Source organism: Passer domesticus, chromosome 6 (assembly GCF_036417665.1).
Source record: "Passer domesticus isolate bPasDom1 chromosome 6, bPasDom1.hap1, whole genome shotgun sequence".
NCBI classification, from domain to species: domain Eukaryota; kingdom Metazoa; phylum Chordata; class Aves; order Passeriformes; family Passeridae; genus Passer; species Passer domesticus.
The window spans coordinates 31800522-31818106 of NC_087479.1; the positions used below are offsets into that span (position 1 = coordinate 31800522).

The 17585-nt window shown below is 34.5% G+C and overlaps 2 protein-coding genes across 5 annotated transcripts in view; one reads left to right on the plus strand and one right to left on the minus strand.

The window, feature by feature from the left end:
* AVEN (apoptosis and caspase activation inhibitor) overlaps positions 1 to 17585 on the minus strand; it is an 85594-nt gene that overhangs the window by 34934 nt on the left and 33075 nt on the right. The window lies entirely within an intron of this gene.
* The window catches only part of CHRM5 (cholinergic receptor muscarinic 5), a 47913-nt gene continuing 42734 nt past the window's right edge, over positions 12407 to 17585 (plus strand). Inside the window, exon 1 of the mRNA XM_064424167.1 lies at positions 12407 to 13155. The gene's annotated coding sequence lies outside the window, so the exon portion shown is untranslated. The remainder of the gene's footprint in view (positions 13156 to 17585) is intronic.

Below are 17585 nucleotides of genomic sequence, written 5' to 3' on the forward strand. Positions count from 1 at the left end.
CTTAGTAGATTCCACGAGTGACATCACCACTTCTATTTAAGAACATGATAAAAACATAATAAATCACTATCTAGGCAACACCTCTTTCAAAGAATTCCCAGCAGCAAGCCACCTGAAACTCTGCCACTAAAGTTTTTCCCACTGAATGCCATAAAACAAAGATTCATTAAAATCTTGATTTGTTTAAAAAATAGAAAAATCCTGCAGCTTCAAGAGAAGGAATAAATTCTGCATTTACTTTCAACTTTCAATACATTTCTTCTTTATATTCCATTATTTTCACAAAATACCACCCACTAAAATCACATTAATTACTATCAATAAATATCATAATTCGTCATTATTCACTAGAAAAGTAGCCCTCCACTACAAGTTTATAGCATTATAAAAGTATAAACTATAAAATTTACATGAAATATTATTTCAAAGTCACTATAAGTAACACAAAATTAAGACTTACTTGAGACTAACCCCCTATATTTGATTACTCCAACGTCATTTCTCTGAACATTGGTCTCACCAAGGAAAGTGCTTGCTTACTTCAAGAACATCTAATAAAGGACTTCCAAATGGGCATATATAGATTCCACTCTTTAACTGAGAATAATTTAACATTTTTGAATGTACATATCTATATGTGGATTACTGTAAAATGCTCAATAAATTGTGAAGTTGTGCTATCAGCATGGTCCGCATGATTACAGCGACTTGAGACTCACACAGAAGAAATGAAATGTCTAAATCAAGATGTTTGATGTACTTCTATAATGAGCCTCATTACAATTACACAACTATTTTCTCTTATACTAATAGAACATTCATAATCTCTTTTACTTTCAGGAGTATATCACCTGATGAAAAGGAACCATGTTTTATAACACAGGGGCCATTTTGTACTCAGCCATCCACATTTGGACCAGTTTCAAAGCCAAAATTGTAAATCAAGGTGTTTCTAACAGATAGCAGCATCTCTTTGGCTGTTGGAGGTAAATGTCATCTTTAATTCATTAAACAAACAGCACTTCTTTTTTCCTAGGCAGAAAATGCTGTCAGCCATAAAATTTTCAAGATATTTTAATACATTTAAGACATTTTTTGCAGGAGTTTTTAATGAGATAACAGGAAAGTGGATGATGAAAAAGGAAATCTCTGAAGCATGAATATCTATTCCTACACCCAAAGAATTATATTTTTTAAAAAAGAAGAAAAAAAAGGCACTGAACTGTCTGTAAACTGTCCTAACTAATAAACAAAATAGTCTCAAATATTTCTGAAATGCACACAGCTGTTTCATAGATCCCATTTGCTTCTAAAAGATTTTTTTTTTACATGTCCTGGACCAGTCAAATAAGAGCTAAAGCACACAGACAACACTTAACTTCTGTATTCTAAGATTTAATTTCTTATTTTTATGACTCTCTATTAAACATGATACTGCAACACTCTTGCAAAATGTGGACTATGTAAAAATCTTCTTAAGAAAGGATGTTCTTTGATTTTTGATTTTTTTATGCTTTCAAGCCTAATCAACAGCAAGGGAGATTTAATCTGTGAAACACAGAGCAGCTAACAAGCAAGTTTCAAGTGATGTCCATGAGTTAGAAACACAAATTACCTTGTTAAGGTACAGAGCTGGACATGCCTCAGCAATCTCAGACCTAGTGGGAGGTTAACCAGGCTTAGGAAGTCGGATGCCCACTGAAAGTGGACACAAAGAATGCAGAATTTATAGACCACCTGGCAGAGCTCCCAAGGTAAGGAAGAAACCAATAAACCCAACCCAGCAACTGTGCTGAAATGGGCTCCAACAGTCTAAAAGGTAATTCCAGCAGGGAGAGATTGTGACCACTGGAACAAGAAACACACCAACTCAAAAAAAAAGAGAAAGCCTGAGCATGTGGAGTAATCAGCGTGGGAAATGAGAGAATCATTAACCAACATAAGATAGAATACTAATAAAAAAGAGAACTATGCAACTTGTAGCCTATGAACACTAATTCCCTAGTTTGCTAAAATGTACAAATAGTAAGAATTTTTGATAGTTGATTATTGGCTGGCTGCACATAGGTAACAAATATGATTTTTGCAAACAATACCCTTCCCACTCCCCACAGGGGAAAGGGAAAAAATAGTCCTTGATGACTACCCCCAAAAAATGAATTCAAATTGTAGAAAACAGGTGACAGGAAAGATATGCTATTCCTCAAGAGGCAGGTGAAACAAATCTTCTAGAAAGACAAAGGACAGAACAACAAAGCTTCCCACTGCATACACAGCTTATTCCATCTGAGGGTAGATTTCATGGAACACTGCTCCATTCAAATACCCAGCAGGAAGCAAAGCCTGACTTTTCTGAAGATACTCAAAGTTTCTGGATGAACAAAACCATAGCTTAACTTCCTGTTTCTTCCCATCACACAAGTAGTCATGTCTCCATAAGAGATATTTTAACTGCAGAGATGCATTATTTTGCAAGCACTGAATTTTAATGTTCGTCTCTATTTTGAAGTGGCAATCGACAAGACAGGCTACCCCAAAAAGCTGTTCTCTGAAGTATACCAGAATCAAATGTAGAAGTTGTTTGCATAAGCACAACAATGGGCAATCCTGTTCACTGATGATGCAGACAACTATCTGTGTCTGCTCATGTGAGACACATGCTGTCCTCCACAGCTGCAACACAGGGCCTGAGGCTGCCTCTGTGCTTCTGCACAGCCCTGCTGCCTCTCACCCAGCTCTTGATAGCCAGGCCCCTCTGGTCTGCAAATCTTTCCTCTTCTACCCAAGCACACTTTCCACGTGGGCTGACAGAAGGGTACTGAGACACGAGTCTTTTGCTGCCATTATGCAGGATGCCTGCAGTGTGGCAGGAGACCATGTGACAAACCACAGAAGCATGAGTCTTGTGCTCCCCTCTGAGACTTGATGTCTGTGTGATTGGAAGAAAAGACAGAGATTCCCTAACAATAAGGCTGAGATAAGGCATAAAGCACGATACTCATAATCCAGCTGACAAATGCATTCACTGAGTCACTCAAAAAGCACATAATGAAAAAAAAAGTATCTATGTTCGTCAACCCCAGTGAAATGGAAGTGGAAAATAATTGCATTAAAATACTATTTAAATAACTAAATAATTATTAAAAGTTATTGGGTCTTTCCTACTGTACATTCCTAATCCAGATGGAGAAAGAAGCACTGCACACTAAGGTGTAAGGGTACAATTTTTGACCTGTAGTTTCAGTGACAAAACCAGAATTGCATGCCCAAATAGGTGTTTGAAGATGCTATCTGCATGACTCCAGCACTACTCAGCAAGAGGCTAATTCTCTCCTAGGACATCTTTACTTGACAAACTTTCAAAAATGCCCCTTAAGAAATTGTAACTGAGCATAATTAAAACACTCAGCATGCAAACAGGTAAGTATTGCATTACATTTAGATTAGTTTATCCTGAAACTACAGCATCTTTGAAATTGTAAAAGAAACATGAGGTATCAAAATACAATCTTCCTCAAAACTCTAAAATAATTTTTAAAAAAAAGAGTTAAGTGGAATCTGTCACAAATAATTATAAAGGTGTTCTAGTGAGGTTTTTCCCTCGGTTGTCAATGCTGCAGCAGTAAATCCTCAGGACAGAAAAAAAACCTCAACCAAACGCCAAAACAAAACAGAACATCCTCCTTCTGAGATACAATCCCAGTCCCTGCTCCACAAGTAGGCAGAGATAAACTTCAGCTCCCAGGATTCTTTAATTGAATAGTGAAGTGCAGACTAAAATGCAAAAGAATGAATCTCAAAAAAGAATGCCCCTACATCTATAAAAACAGCAAGATAATGTACTTATGATGGAGAGACATTTGTAAGTTTCTCATTTTTCCTGATTTTTTGGCTTTCCAGTGTGCACATTCAGTAGTACCTCATTCATTGCTATTCCCCTTCCAAATGAGAGCTGGATTCCTTTCTGCTTTAGACTTCCTTATCTATTGTTAGAACCAGCTTTTAAGTAGCCTGCGACAGAGAGTTCATTACTTCATTAATTCTTAGTTCTAGCAAAGGCTCCACTAGATGCTTCTAAAATAGTAAAATGGTAGGATTAAAATGCATAAACCATAAAAGGTTACTTAACAGACTGGACAATAACAGAGAATTTGGAAAAGCAAACTAAATAACAGTATCTTTAACGTAATGAATTCATTACTTAATGGGCTGGATTTTAAACTGTACCACTACAGTAGTCCTTAATTGTGTCCCAATTATTAGGCAAGTCCAAATTATATTTTTTGTGTACCGATTTCACTTGAAAATCGCCAAGCTTATAAAATGAGTCTTTAGACAAACTTGCATACAATCTGAAAGCAGGAAAAAAGAACTTCCTTTTCCTGAATAATACATGTATGAAAGCAGAGATACAGCAGGACGATTACTGAGGTTTTTCAACAAGACTTGTTTTTCTACATCTCCTGGAAGACTTCAGACATCATTCCTCCCTTACTGGGAAACTAGCATGTCTTGTGTCTTTTGTGGGATGGGCTCTGCCCTTCTGCAGAATACATACATCAAGATCATTTGTCACATCACAAGACAGAGAGCGAACCACACAAGATCATTATGAAACCACCTGAACTATGGGCATGTGTTCTTCAGACACATGACTATCTGCTGGGTGACATCTACACACATGGCTCACAAGCAACATTAGTTAACCTAGGAAAAAACCTGCAGGAAACTAACAACCTTTTAGATAAAAATGAAACTTAAAATTTGAACCTTAGCTCAACTGAAGGCTGACCAATAGAATTTCAGTGAAATTAACATTTATCTATTAGAAAAAAAGGACACAAAATTTTATATTAGTGAATATCCGAAAAGCTTTTCCAATTTCACTAATTTTGCAACCACATAATAATTTTTAAGGGAACTGTTTTCAAAATTATATAAGACATGAAGTAAGAAGTAAGGGACCTATTGCTGATTGCTTTCAGGAAACAAGCTGCACCTAGGCATTTATAGATAACAGCTCACACAATTTGCAAACCATGGGCTTTAAAAAAATGCAAACCCTGATCTGTACTTCCATTTAAATCTTCCCTTCATAAACATATACTTCCCCTACCTAATTTCTAATACACTGAAGATCAACATAGCACATGTCTTGGAAAAAAGAAAAGCTTTAATTAAAGCATTTGCAACAACTTATCCCAACAACCCAGACTACATTAATACTATTAGTTTTATACTGCTGTTCTGAGATGCAACTGATATCAAACCTTATCTTTTACCCCAATTGTCACTGAAAAAGAGGGAGATCTTTCAGAGGATTTCCAGCAAAACCTTTTAACTAAGCTAAGTTCAACAGCTTCTGAGAACTGCCTCACAGATTTCAAAGTAAATGTAGACAGAGTACAGTTTACCCAAAGCCTGAAACATTAAAGAACTCCTTTCCATGATTGCTCTCATCTGAAGTGTGCTATTGAAGAACAGCACCAAGCCAATATCAAGATTGGATTCTGTTCAGATATTTACTCCTATGAAGAGTTGCAGAGATGAGATGGAGTAACTTCTCACAGCTATGAAGTCTGCAAAGTTTGCAAAATTTTCCATTAATTCTTACTTATCACAGAATGGACAAAATCTTTTATAATGAGAATCACAACAGGACACACAATCTAGAAAGCAACCAACCCTTCATGCTTAAATTTAAAATTAATCCTCCAGGTCTAAGAAATCTCAGAAAATCAAAGCTCCATTAACTCAGGGAATGAGGAGGAAGTAAAAGGAGAAACTAATAAAAAATTATAGAAGTACAAATACAGACTTCTGTAACATCTAGAAAAAGAAATGCCATTGCAAATACCATAATAATGTAGCACTTCCAAAATAATTTCTTTATGGAGAACTTAAGTGGGTTTCTTGCAACATTTATAGCATTTTGGCTGTTAAGTCATATACTCAGCTGGAAAAAAGCTCTCAAAAGCAATTTTCTGAATATGATTTCAAAGCCATGCTCTAGAAAACAGTTAACAATTAAACCAATTCTGGCAGGGATGTGGAAAACACATTAAGAAGTGAAGCAATAAAAGGGCAATGAAGTGTTTGGACATAGGTTATCCAGGCTGAATATTTCACCTGTCTAGAATCAAAGAGGAAGTCTGTACCGAAGGCATCAATGAGCTTCTAAAAAAACTATTTATATTCTCAGTTGAGAAGTACCTAGAACCTTTCTTCAGAATAAGATATACTTAAACAAACACTTTGTAACTAGGATGATTAAATTAGATATATTTTCCTTTAAAAGCAAAAATCAAAGACTTTTAGCTTTGAAATGAACAGCTTTGATTCTTACAAACCATTCAAATCTATTTAGCCTTTATTTTAAAGAAACAACACCTTGCTGAAGTTTTACAAACATCAACCGAAGTGATACAAATGTCTAAACAACTGCCACTATATTTTATTACAATGAAGCAGAACTGTAGATTAACTAAAGAAAATAATGTGTAAGTGAAGACTTTAAAGTAAACTAAAACCAATTTGGGATTAAAAAGAATATGAAAGGTACTGTTATACGGTCTCCTAGAGCAAACCCACATAATTTTGTTTTAGGGGCAAGTGTCTTGCAATACATTTGGCAATAAATAGGCAGAAAAAAAAGCAAACAGAAATCCCATGAATCCTCACAAGTATATAATTCATAATTATTAAAGGCAGGAAGTTGGTGCTGTGCCTTGTAAATGTGCCTGCAATAAATGTGTTTAAATAAAACACCCAGAATCTTTTTGGGTGAAATTTTGTCTTTAAAAGATCCCCTTATCACAGGTTTAGTGAAATCACTCAAGGAGTTACAGAACACCTTCAGCAAATTATATAACTGCTTTGACAGGTTTCCCAGGTTAAACAATTTCCAGATTTCAGAAAGTTGTATTGTAGTTACACACAATTCCCTGCTAAAACTGGAATGCATCTCCAATGAATAACTGACTTTTTTCAATACTAGAAACGGACTCACCCTCTACTTCTTGCCTTTCAAAAATGATCCACCATTTAACATTGCTAGTTTTTATTTAACATAAAAATAATTATAAAAGTATTGAAGATGCTCAACACTTATTTCTTAATGAGACATGAAACTCTGTTATTAAAAGGGTTATCATTTTCCTGCTTCCCAGAAAAGCACTGTGTTCACACTAACCTTTTAACTAACAGGAACAGATGGGTCTAACTGGATACAGGCATGATGGGGCATTGTGGTAGAGCAAAAGAACATGTTGATTCTCATACCTCTGGCAGATGGGAAACAGTCAAAATTAATTTTAGACTAAAAATGTTTTGCTGCTTCTCAGTAAAAAAAAAAAGTTAAAGAAACCCACTTGGAACAATATGCTATTTTATACATGCCATCAGAGCTCAGACAACAGCAGCTTTCACAAAGTTGGTACCATACATTAAAACCAATTATATAGACTTACTGTATGCCATTTTTAAGTCTGTGAATAAATTAGAAATTCCTGAAAACAGTAGCTTATAATGGAAGTGCTGACACAACCTTAACTACAGCAGTAAATGTGCTGCTATTATGAAGTTGTTATGGCAACTAGAAAGATCAAACAGAGAGAAAGGAAGAATACGCATAACCAAAACTTCAAAATCTTTGATGTGGTCACCCACAAACTCTTCCAAATTTTGTGGTCGCAGTGTTATTGGTCCTTACCTTTACAAAAAGCAAAACAAAACAAAACAAACAACCCAAATAAAACTGCAAAACTTGCCTTTAACACAGGTGAGGAGTAGGGCTGCCAAAACAGTGTAAAATCCAAAACAAATCCAAGGTCATAATCCATTTTGTTCATGAACAGTCTAAAAAATAGAGTCAATTGAAAGATATCTGGCCAGCATCTGGTGAGCACACATTCATTAGATAACACAAGTTAACAAACAACAATTATGCAAAACTGTTCAGTCTTCAAAACAGTTCCATAATTTGTTACCAATATGAAGAGTTTAGTAACAGCAACCTGCTGCAATTTGGCTCAATCAAACAGACATCACATTCACAAATACTGATCCCATTAATTAAAATGTGATTAAAATATAATTGAAGCTCATATATTTGTGAAACAATCATTACTTACTCTTCCTAATACTGTGTTAAACAAAAGCAGAAATCTTTGGCTGGTTCTAATATTGAAATAATGGGAGAAAAAACATACCAAGGCAGACGAATTTTAATACAAAAAAAAGCTCAAAGTATGATTTCTAAAACAAATTCATTAGAACCAGTGTCAACACCCTAGTTACTTTTCCCAAAAAAATTTAATATTTTAACTGCAAGTGTCATTCTTCCAAAATTTCACTGAAAAAAAATTCCAACAAAATGATAGCAGCAACCAATAGCAAGAGAAATAATGTTAAATTATCATTATTAGGAGTAGCAGTATACATTTTTATTACAACATTCTATCCAAATTCATATACGAGCAATGCTTTGACTTGAAAAGTAGAAAACAAACTATTTCTCTGTCTTTTCAAAGAATTTCATATTAAAGCCACTTTTTCTCAAGTCTAGTTTTACTAGCATAACTAAAATCTAGCTAACACAAAAGCCCTCAGATGTCTGACATGATAAGAGTTGTGCTAAGTACTTTTACTCACTCATTTCCTAGGTAACAAAAACGCCTTTTCTTCTAAACTATCTCATTCCATTTTTCTTTTCAGCTTGTTGATCTATATAATTTTCCAGACTATGGGAAATACCCATTTAATGAGAAGAGAATCAATTTTAAGAAATGCCTAAGTATGTACTTTCACTGAGAGCTAGCACATATTGCTGTTAAATTAAAAATTATTTTAAGATTTAGGCTTACACATTCTTAAGTCAAAAATTATTCAGTGTTAATTATCCAATTGATTTAAAAATTTTAAAACTTTGAATACTCTTTTTTATTTTCAGACACAACGTATTCTATATTAAACATTGAAAAAATACAGTTTTGCAGATGAACTTCATTTAGCTGGAAGATAATCAAATATTCCATTGACAAAAGAGAATTCTTTAATCTGCAATAATCAAGAATTATTGATATGAGATCGCAACAAATACAAAACTGTCTTCCCCCCGAAAAAAAGGGATAAAAGAAGGCAAAAGACTATTTTGTTCACAAAGGCAAGAAATACTTCTAAGCAACAAAAGCAGAAATAATGATGACATTTTCTTCAGAACATTAGTTCTTCAGCAATTTAAAAATTCTGATAAATACACTGCTTTTCTCTGAAAAGCAATCACTAGTTATCAACTTGCTTGAAGCAGCTAATCTTACAGCTCTCTAAAAGCTGAATGACAATATTCAGAAAAAAGGTAAAAATATGATTTCCATGTGCATAAGCTGTTTGTCAGATAAATAGTAAATACTTGATAAAATTCTCAAAAAGAAAAATGCTTAGAAGTGTTCTCTAACACTATGTCTTTGTTCAGGGGTTTTTTCAAATTAATTTTCCCATTAATTTACAAAATTAGTGATTATCACACATTTTATAATTTGTAAAAATGGTTCACTGAGATACAGCTTTACTGTAAGACCACTCAGTCTTATTAGAAAAATGTTTTTTCCAATATATTTGATGAATTAGTTTCATACAGTGGGGGTAATATTTGGCGTTTAGGACTTGAAGAATCTATAATTATTAACTGTGTATGGACTAGCACAGACAATACCTGGCTTAACACTATTTGCAAAGCTACTAGCTTTGATACTGTAAATATTAAATACCACTGTGAGATTGCAATGAAATTTCAGTGAGCTTTCAAATCAAATGGTCACACACTTAAAATGCAAAATGTTTTTAAGAAAGCATTCTGCTCACTTCTTATGCAACTTTTAAAAAGCACTCTTCATAAAGCAGGTAAGTATATTATTCACCCTAGATCCAATTTTCAGGTGCAGAGTTTCAACCTATTGTTAACTAAAGCTACATAGTAGGTTTTTGTGCATAAGACCATTCAAAAAAATAGGAACTGAAATAGAAGTCTGTCCAAGTATGGGACTTTTGCTTCACTACAAAGTTAACTTTTCTGCTGTCACAAAGTTATGCAGAAGACAACACATCTGTGATCCAAATGAAACAAAGTAGAGGGGTGTAGTCTGTGATTCCTTACTACTGGCTCAGAGGTGTGAGAACTTCACGTCAACTGATGTTATTCATGGACAAGGAATCCCTCATCAGACCACTTTGTGAGTCCAAGATAACCCAGCTGTGCAAGGAAGTAGTCCCCTAGTGCAGCACTGGCTGTCACGCAGCAGATATCCAGTCACAAGATGGATACTGGCCCTTTGGAGTACTCAGTGGTGCACGCTTGAAGCTTTTGCTACTTCAGTCATACCAGCAACATTCTCCACCACAGATGTTCTATATCCACTTTGGTCATGCAGCTTATATATAACTTATTCTTGTTGCAGATTGACCAAACAGAAAAGATTTTCAGAACATCATGCTAAAAATACAATTCTTTGTGCTATATTCAAGGTTGAAAATTTTAACCATCTTCATCTTTAGTGTTTTAATTCTTAACACCAATCTTGTCTTATCCCAGACTAAAGTTGCACAATAAGATGTCAGAATTACTGTCATGCCCTAAATTTTAACATGCTGATTTATCCAAGTTATCGTCATCCTCATCTCCAGGTGTAAGACAGCAGAATACTTTTGATACTAACACACACATAAGCTCAGTTTACCTTGTCCTGAAGAGGGGGAAAAAAGTGGGAGATATATATATATATATATATATATATATATATATATATATATATATATATATATATTTTGTTCTTCAGGGGATAATCACAGGGGATATTTAAGTCCTCTGTTTTGGGATTTGTGAAGGGGGAGGCAGACCAGGTTAGTGTTTCTCTCCCAAAAGACTATCTGGGAATACAAAGGTTGTGCTTAGTCAGATAGCAGTTACTTGGAAGGTTTTCATAAGAATTAACACTTTTATGAAATATGGTAATAAATATAGGACACTTTCAGTTCAGCTTGGGCACCAACTCCAAGCACGGACTGTGTATGTGAAGACAGAAATCATGAGAGAGAAAGTGTTAATATTATTTCAGAAAGTATGCCTCATTCCAGTACTTTCAGCATGGACTTTATATCATCTACCCATTGTATCCTTGGCAACTCGACTTGTTATCTAAAGAGGCAAAATTGACAACTTAGATTTAAAGTTACAGCCATCATGTATTTCTAGGCTTGGATTTGGTCTGGAGCTAGACAGAATACAAGCCAGAGAACAAAAATATTCCAAAATTTATTTGAAGTGACATAAGGGCATAACAGCGCTCATGATTTTTGACTGGATAAACTAGAAAAAGCTTTATCCAGATGCTCCATCATTCCATAATAAGGAAGATGAAGATAAGTTTTCCTCTTCAGCGATGAGAAAAGTTCCTCATACTTAGAGTAAACAAGTACAAACCAGCAGAACCAGGTTTATATTTCACCCTGGTTTTAAAGGAGTCATCATCTTATCTCTTCCTCACCTTCAAGGTACAGAAAGCAAAAAAAGAAATAAATTGATTGCAAACATTTTCTTGTCAATAAATTTAAAAAGAAAAGTTATACTAAAGAAGATTCTGGGAGAAAAAAAAACCCTCTATTTTGAAGAAAAGTTCTAAACATCGCATTATTTTCACCACAATCATCACACGTTGCCCTTAACAACATTGATACTGCAAATGAAGATTTTATCCATCATACTTTATATTTATGAAGGCTTATGCTACAGTGAAGTGACTTCTTCAAAATATATTATTTTTTCCATATTAGCCTTGAGAGAGAAGCTCCTCAACCTTAAATCACAGAATTTAAATTTCTAAATTAATTAGAAATGGATTTGTGAGTGTCTATAATACAAAGTGTGTAATGAGTTTGAACATAATCTTCATACAGAGAATCCTTTGAAAACAGTTATTTTAAATGTTAAGGTTTCCTTTTGCAGAGGAAAAGAAGAAGAAATGTGTGGGTTTAATCCATAAATTAAGTTATAAATTAAAATGTACAAGACAACACCAGGCTCCCCAAATGAAAGGCTACACAAAGCAAAACACAAACCATGATTTTTAAAGCAGATCCATTAGAACATCTTTTTTATAAAAAGCTAGTTTTGAATAGATCTTAACCTGACTGGAGTTTTTAACCCTGTGAATGACATCCACCCTGTCAAAACAGCTCTGGTCTGTTTTACCTGATCATATCCCAAAACATCAGTTTTTTTCCTGGTTTGTTTCCTAATGATAAGCTGTTAAAACACAGAGAACCTATCAAACCTAGTATTATCCTCTGCTGCTTTTTTCTTCTAGTACACACTGCCGTCCATCAGAAGAAATAATTAATGGTTCTATTATGTATGAAAGTGTCATCCTGTCAGTTCAGTGACTGGTTTGAATAGCTCATATCTGCCACTCATTGATGCTATGCGTGCTCACTGTCCTGAGAGATGACAAAACACTACACCCTTTAGGATCTTTTTCCCCTCTCTCTAAAGCAGCATTTCACATCTGTGTCTGACAGAAGCATGAGAAGCTGAGAGAGGCAGACCTTCATCATCCTTCACAGAATAATGTTGCATGGATTAAAAGTTAAGATCTGATGTCTACTGATCCTGCATATTTCCTACAAAAATCTAAAATGTGGAGGCTACCAAAATGTGAAGGGAAATAACTTTTCAGTGTTGGAATAGCACCAGAAAACAGATGGAATTCACTGGAGAGAAAATATTTAAATTATTTTTTTAGATGGGTGCTGAATACTTGAGTTGACTGGGGTCGGTGCATTTGCCTTTTTTTTTAATATGTTTTTTGGTTGGGAGGGAAAGATGCAAAGTTCACAGGTCCTTTCTGTTACCTGATCAGGGCAGAATTAACAAAAAAATCCTGAATGTAGAAGAACTCAGATACTGAAGATACCTGGAAATAAACTGAAAACAACCAATATGACAAGAGCAAAGCAGCAGTGAACAAGAAGACGCTGTGAAAAAGAAATCACAAGACGAGAGTGCACAATGCATTTCAAATAGAAAAAAGCTTCCTATCTGCTGAGTGAGTCTCAGTATATTCTGACAGAGCACAGACAAAGCTTCAATCAAGTATCTCCTAGGTAAGCTTTTATTTCATATTTGATTGTTTATCACATCAACATATAGTTTAATATATTAATAATAACTCAATTAATTTAAAATTCTTTTACTAACACTGAAGTTTAAATTTTTCAATGACAGATGTTTGATGTTCTTAGATTTCCTATACTGTAAAAATAACATCTCTCTTTTGATGCTAAGGTTATTCAAAGGAAAAACTCTTAAATTATCTCTAGACTTGTACCAGAGTGAAATATTTCCTAAGATTTAAATCCTTGAAAATATTTTAATACATATTTCCATGCATGACTGTTAAAGAAAAAATTTTTAAAAGCCATGCTTCTGTTAATAGTACCACAAAACATTTACTGCACTTCATTATCTATTTAATCTGGCAAACCAAACAACATTTTGCACCACAGCAGCAGATGTAAGAGGGTATCTTTTATTACAGAATAATAAATCTCTGTTTATATAAAAGAATATTAAATTCAGCTAGAAGTGTTGATCAGTTATTTATGAAAGGTAAACTACAGCACAGTGAGGAAACAGCACCATGTTAATGCACTCCAAGGTACTGTGTACAGAGTGTCACTAAGAGGACTGGACTCCGTCCCCAAGTTAAACTATAATAAAGAAGGTGCAGATCATCTCCTTTCTTTCCCTCATTTATGGCATTCACATGAAACACACAAACATGAATTCTACATGAAAACAGCATGCAAAACATTTCAGAATGAGATTCTGCCATCTATTAGGGCTTGAAAAATGAACACTATACCTTTTAATCAAAAAATTACAATTAGAAGTCATAGAGAAAGACACATTTCCTCAGATACAAAAACCTCCCACAACCCTTGAAATTCAAAAAGCATTAAGAATTTTACATCATTTAACATACCATTTATATTATCACACTGGTCAATTTTGTAATCAATAGCACCTTTGAAAAACTACATCTTTGCTGCTACTGTATTTTATTGTTTTTGCACAATGTTTTCTATTTATTTAGATGCAATATTTCTTCTAGCATTGTTTTAAGTATCTCCTCTACTTCTGTCTGTATCACTTCCCTTGTTTCTATTTAGAACATCTGATTATACGATATTCTTATTTAATATAACCTTCAGATCTTTCTGGGTATTTTTCTTTTTCTGTTTTGCTAACTTACTAAAACAGTATCTCTCTTGCCTGATGCTTGCTAAAGGCAGACTAATTTGCCATTCACAAATACCTATTATGAACCCTTCATTTATGTACAAAACATTTAAGAATTCTACCAAGTGCTAAAAAACTGAACTTACTTGCCAAAGACTGGTAGAATAGTATAAAACTAAAAAACTCAAGTTGATATGAAACAAGGCTCATCGTAGTATAAGGAGTCAACAACATACTCCCAAAATAAAGGCAGGATATGTGAAACAACTGCAAGAAAGGGGTTATCTCATGCATATTAATGTGGCATACTTTATATATCTGAAACTTGTTCTACTAGTCACACTTTTCACTGCCATGGCACGGGGGAAAAAACCATTTCTCTAAGCATGCTTAAGTTTTCTGCTTAATACAGGCAAAGGCATTTCTATTATTCTAACCCTTTCCCATTTTCCCATTTGCTGTATTTAATGAGAATTTGATGAAATTTTTGCTAGTGCACCCATAACTCAGACATTTTGTTGTTGACAGGTTCCAGTACTCTCTATATTTCCCCAGTTTCTGTCCTTTTCCTCTCAATTATTTTTTCCCATGTCTCACTTCACATATCACCCTGATCCAGTAAGAATTTCTCCTGCTTCCTCACAAGTCCTATACAACATGCACTGATAATATGTCTCACATCCAACACACCAGGAAAAAAAATCATAAGTGAGGAAGTAGGTTCTGTACAATACAAACTAAAATAATATGGCTGTAAGTTCCAATAGAACCAGTTCATGATTTCTATAACTTGAACCATCAAAGCCCACTATAACTCAATAATATTTGCAACAAGCAGCAAATGCAATACAGCTTCTGTCAGCTGACTTCAGAAGACAGCTTTGTATCTGCTAGACATGGTTCAGAGTAGGATATTAAAAAAGAGAGAAAAAAATAAGAACTGGAATTCAGCCTTTGTTTCTCCAAGTACTGCTCTCACACTACAAGTTATGTTGACTTCAATGCTTTCTGAGGTTTTTGCCTTCTCTTTTGTAAAAGATACTGCTTATCATGGCTTAAAAATAAAACACAACAAACAACACCCCCCCACACACCAAAACCACCAAACTGTAAACATGCCAGCTAACCAACATCCTTATTTAAGAAAAATCAGGTGATTATTCAAAGAAGATCTCAAAAGGCTTACTCAAAAGCTTGTGTTTTAGAAACTTCTAAACTGACAACTGCACTTAAGGTTTTTTAAACTGTGTTGAAAATATGAGAGGGCTAAGAACAAGTGGAAAGCTTACTTGTAGGAAGAAGAACTGGATACAACTAATATTTTTTTCAATATGTAATCTTTTTAAAAGCTGGATTTTTTCAGATGTATTAATTAATATTTTTAAGTCATCAAGACAAATGCTATTTTTAAGTGCATTATTTCTCTCACTTATCCTCAAGGAATTCAGATGTATTAACTAAATGAATAGTTTATTATTAGTTGTAAAACCTAACCTTCCATGAAACCAGAAAGAAATATCAAACAATCACAGAATATGCTGAGTTGGAAGGAACCCACAAAGATCATGGAGTCCAACTACTTCTCCCTGTACAGGACCATCCCCAAGAATCACGAAGTGTTTTCCAAAATGTGTTATTATGAAAAATCGTATCACTTGAAAGAAGTAAGTCAATATTTATTTTTCCACCTTTATCATAATCAGTTGTTTAAGAATCACTAAGCATCTGACAAGGATATCTTTTCATTTCCACTCTGTATTGAGTTGTTTGTATACGTGAAATGAATTAACCACATCCCAACATTACAACAGGCAATTGCCCAAAGAGAGAACATCTGCTTAGCAAAATGGCACATGTGGTCCATACATATGGGACCCCCTTCTCCATTAATTCAACAAGTAACAAATATTAAGGTGGTAATGTATGGTTTAATAAGTCCTTTAAAAATCATGTGAATTAGACACAAACCAAAAGTGCCAACTGCCTGATTTGGGCAGTTATCAGCAAAAAGAAATCCACAAATAGGAGCACAGACTTGGAGGTACACATATTGCTGAGCTGTTAGCCTGTCTTCTGCATTCACTTTCACGTCTATCAAGACCACTATGTTACAGGTAAAACATAAGGCACATTTACACTTCCATCCTCTTATTAAAAGAACTTATATAAGCTAATAGAAAGTAAGGAGTGAAATCCAGAACTTAGGCTCCTATAGTTAAATCACTGATGCAGTAAGTCTATTTCACCTTGAGTTACAAAGTAACACAAATATCACCATGGCCATTCACATCTCTCAAGCCCTTCATTAAATAATCTGCTGACTCCAAAAATTACTGTAATGAGAAAAAAGGGCACTAAAACACTTCAAACCATTTGCACTATAAATACATGAGCGTAGTATTATGCAGTACTGCTAAACAGGTGGAAAGAGTTATATTTCAAAAAGCCAACCTGACTGATATTGATTATATTCATATATATATTTTCCCATCTACATTCATTTATATTTTTTGATATATATTCATATATAGGGAGTTGATGGTTTGGGTTTTTTTTGTTGTTTGTTGGGTTTTTTGGTTGTCTTTTTAGGGGTTTTTGTTTGGTTGGTTTGGGGGGGTTTGTTTGTTTGGAGGGGGGGTGGTTTGTTTGTTTGGGGGTTTTTGAATAAATAAGCAGAGCCAGTTCACACAAAACCAGTATATGGCTACAGGTGACAATGCACAGAGCAGACATTCAGGCCTCTATAAGTACAAACTCTGATTTAAAACAGAAGCACGAGGGCCTATATACATTTATATACTGGTATATATATATTTTATTTTTTTTTACTAACATTTAAAACTGGCACATATAAACTGCTTTGGAAAGGGTCTGATATAAAGCAGCATCTGTATTAAAGGAAGTTTTGTTACAGCAGATGCAACTGTGTGTTCCTGGCAACTCAACCTGCAGCCCAACACCCTTGACAGACATCTGCTCAGCTCATTCCTCTTTGTTTGTGATACCTGGTCCTGAACCTACTTTTAGGTCCCGCAAGGGCTGCCTCCACACTTTAAATCTCAATTAACCAAACCTGCTAGCTTTTCCATTCTTTTTTTCCCAGAACTGATATCAAATTCACGGATCTACAGTTACCTAAATAGTTCAATTTGATATCATTTTTTCACTTCTAGAAAGACATTCCCTAGTGTTCTTCAATATTCCTGACACTAAGAGACATTAAAAACAGCCATTTTTATAGTCCACCTCAATGACAGTATTGATGCTTTACAAGGAATTCAGCCTGCTATTC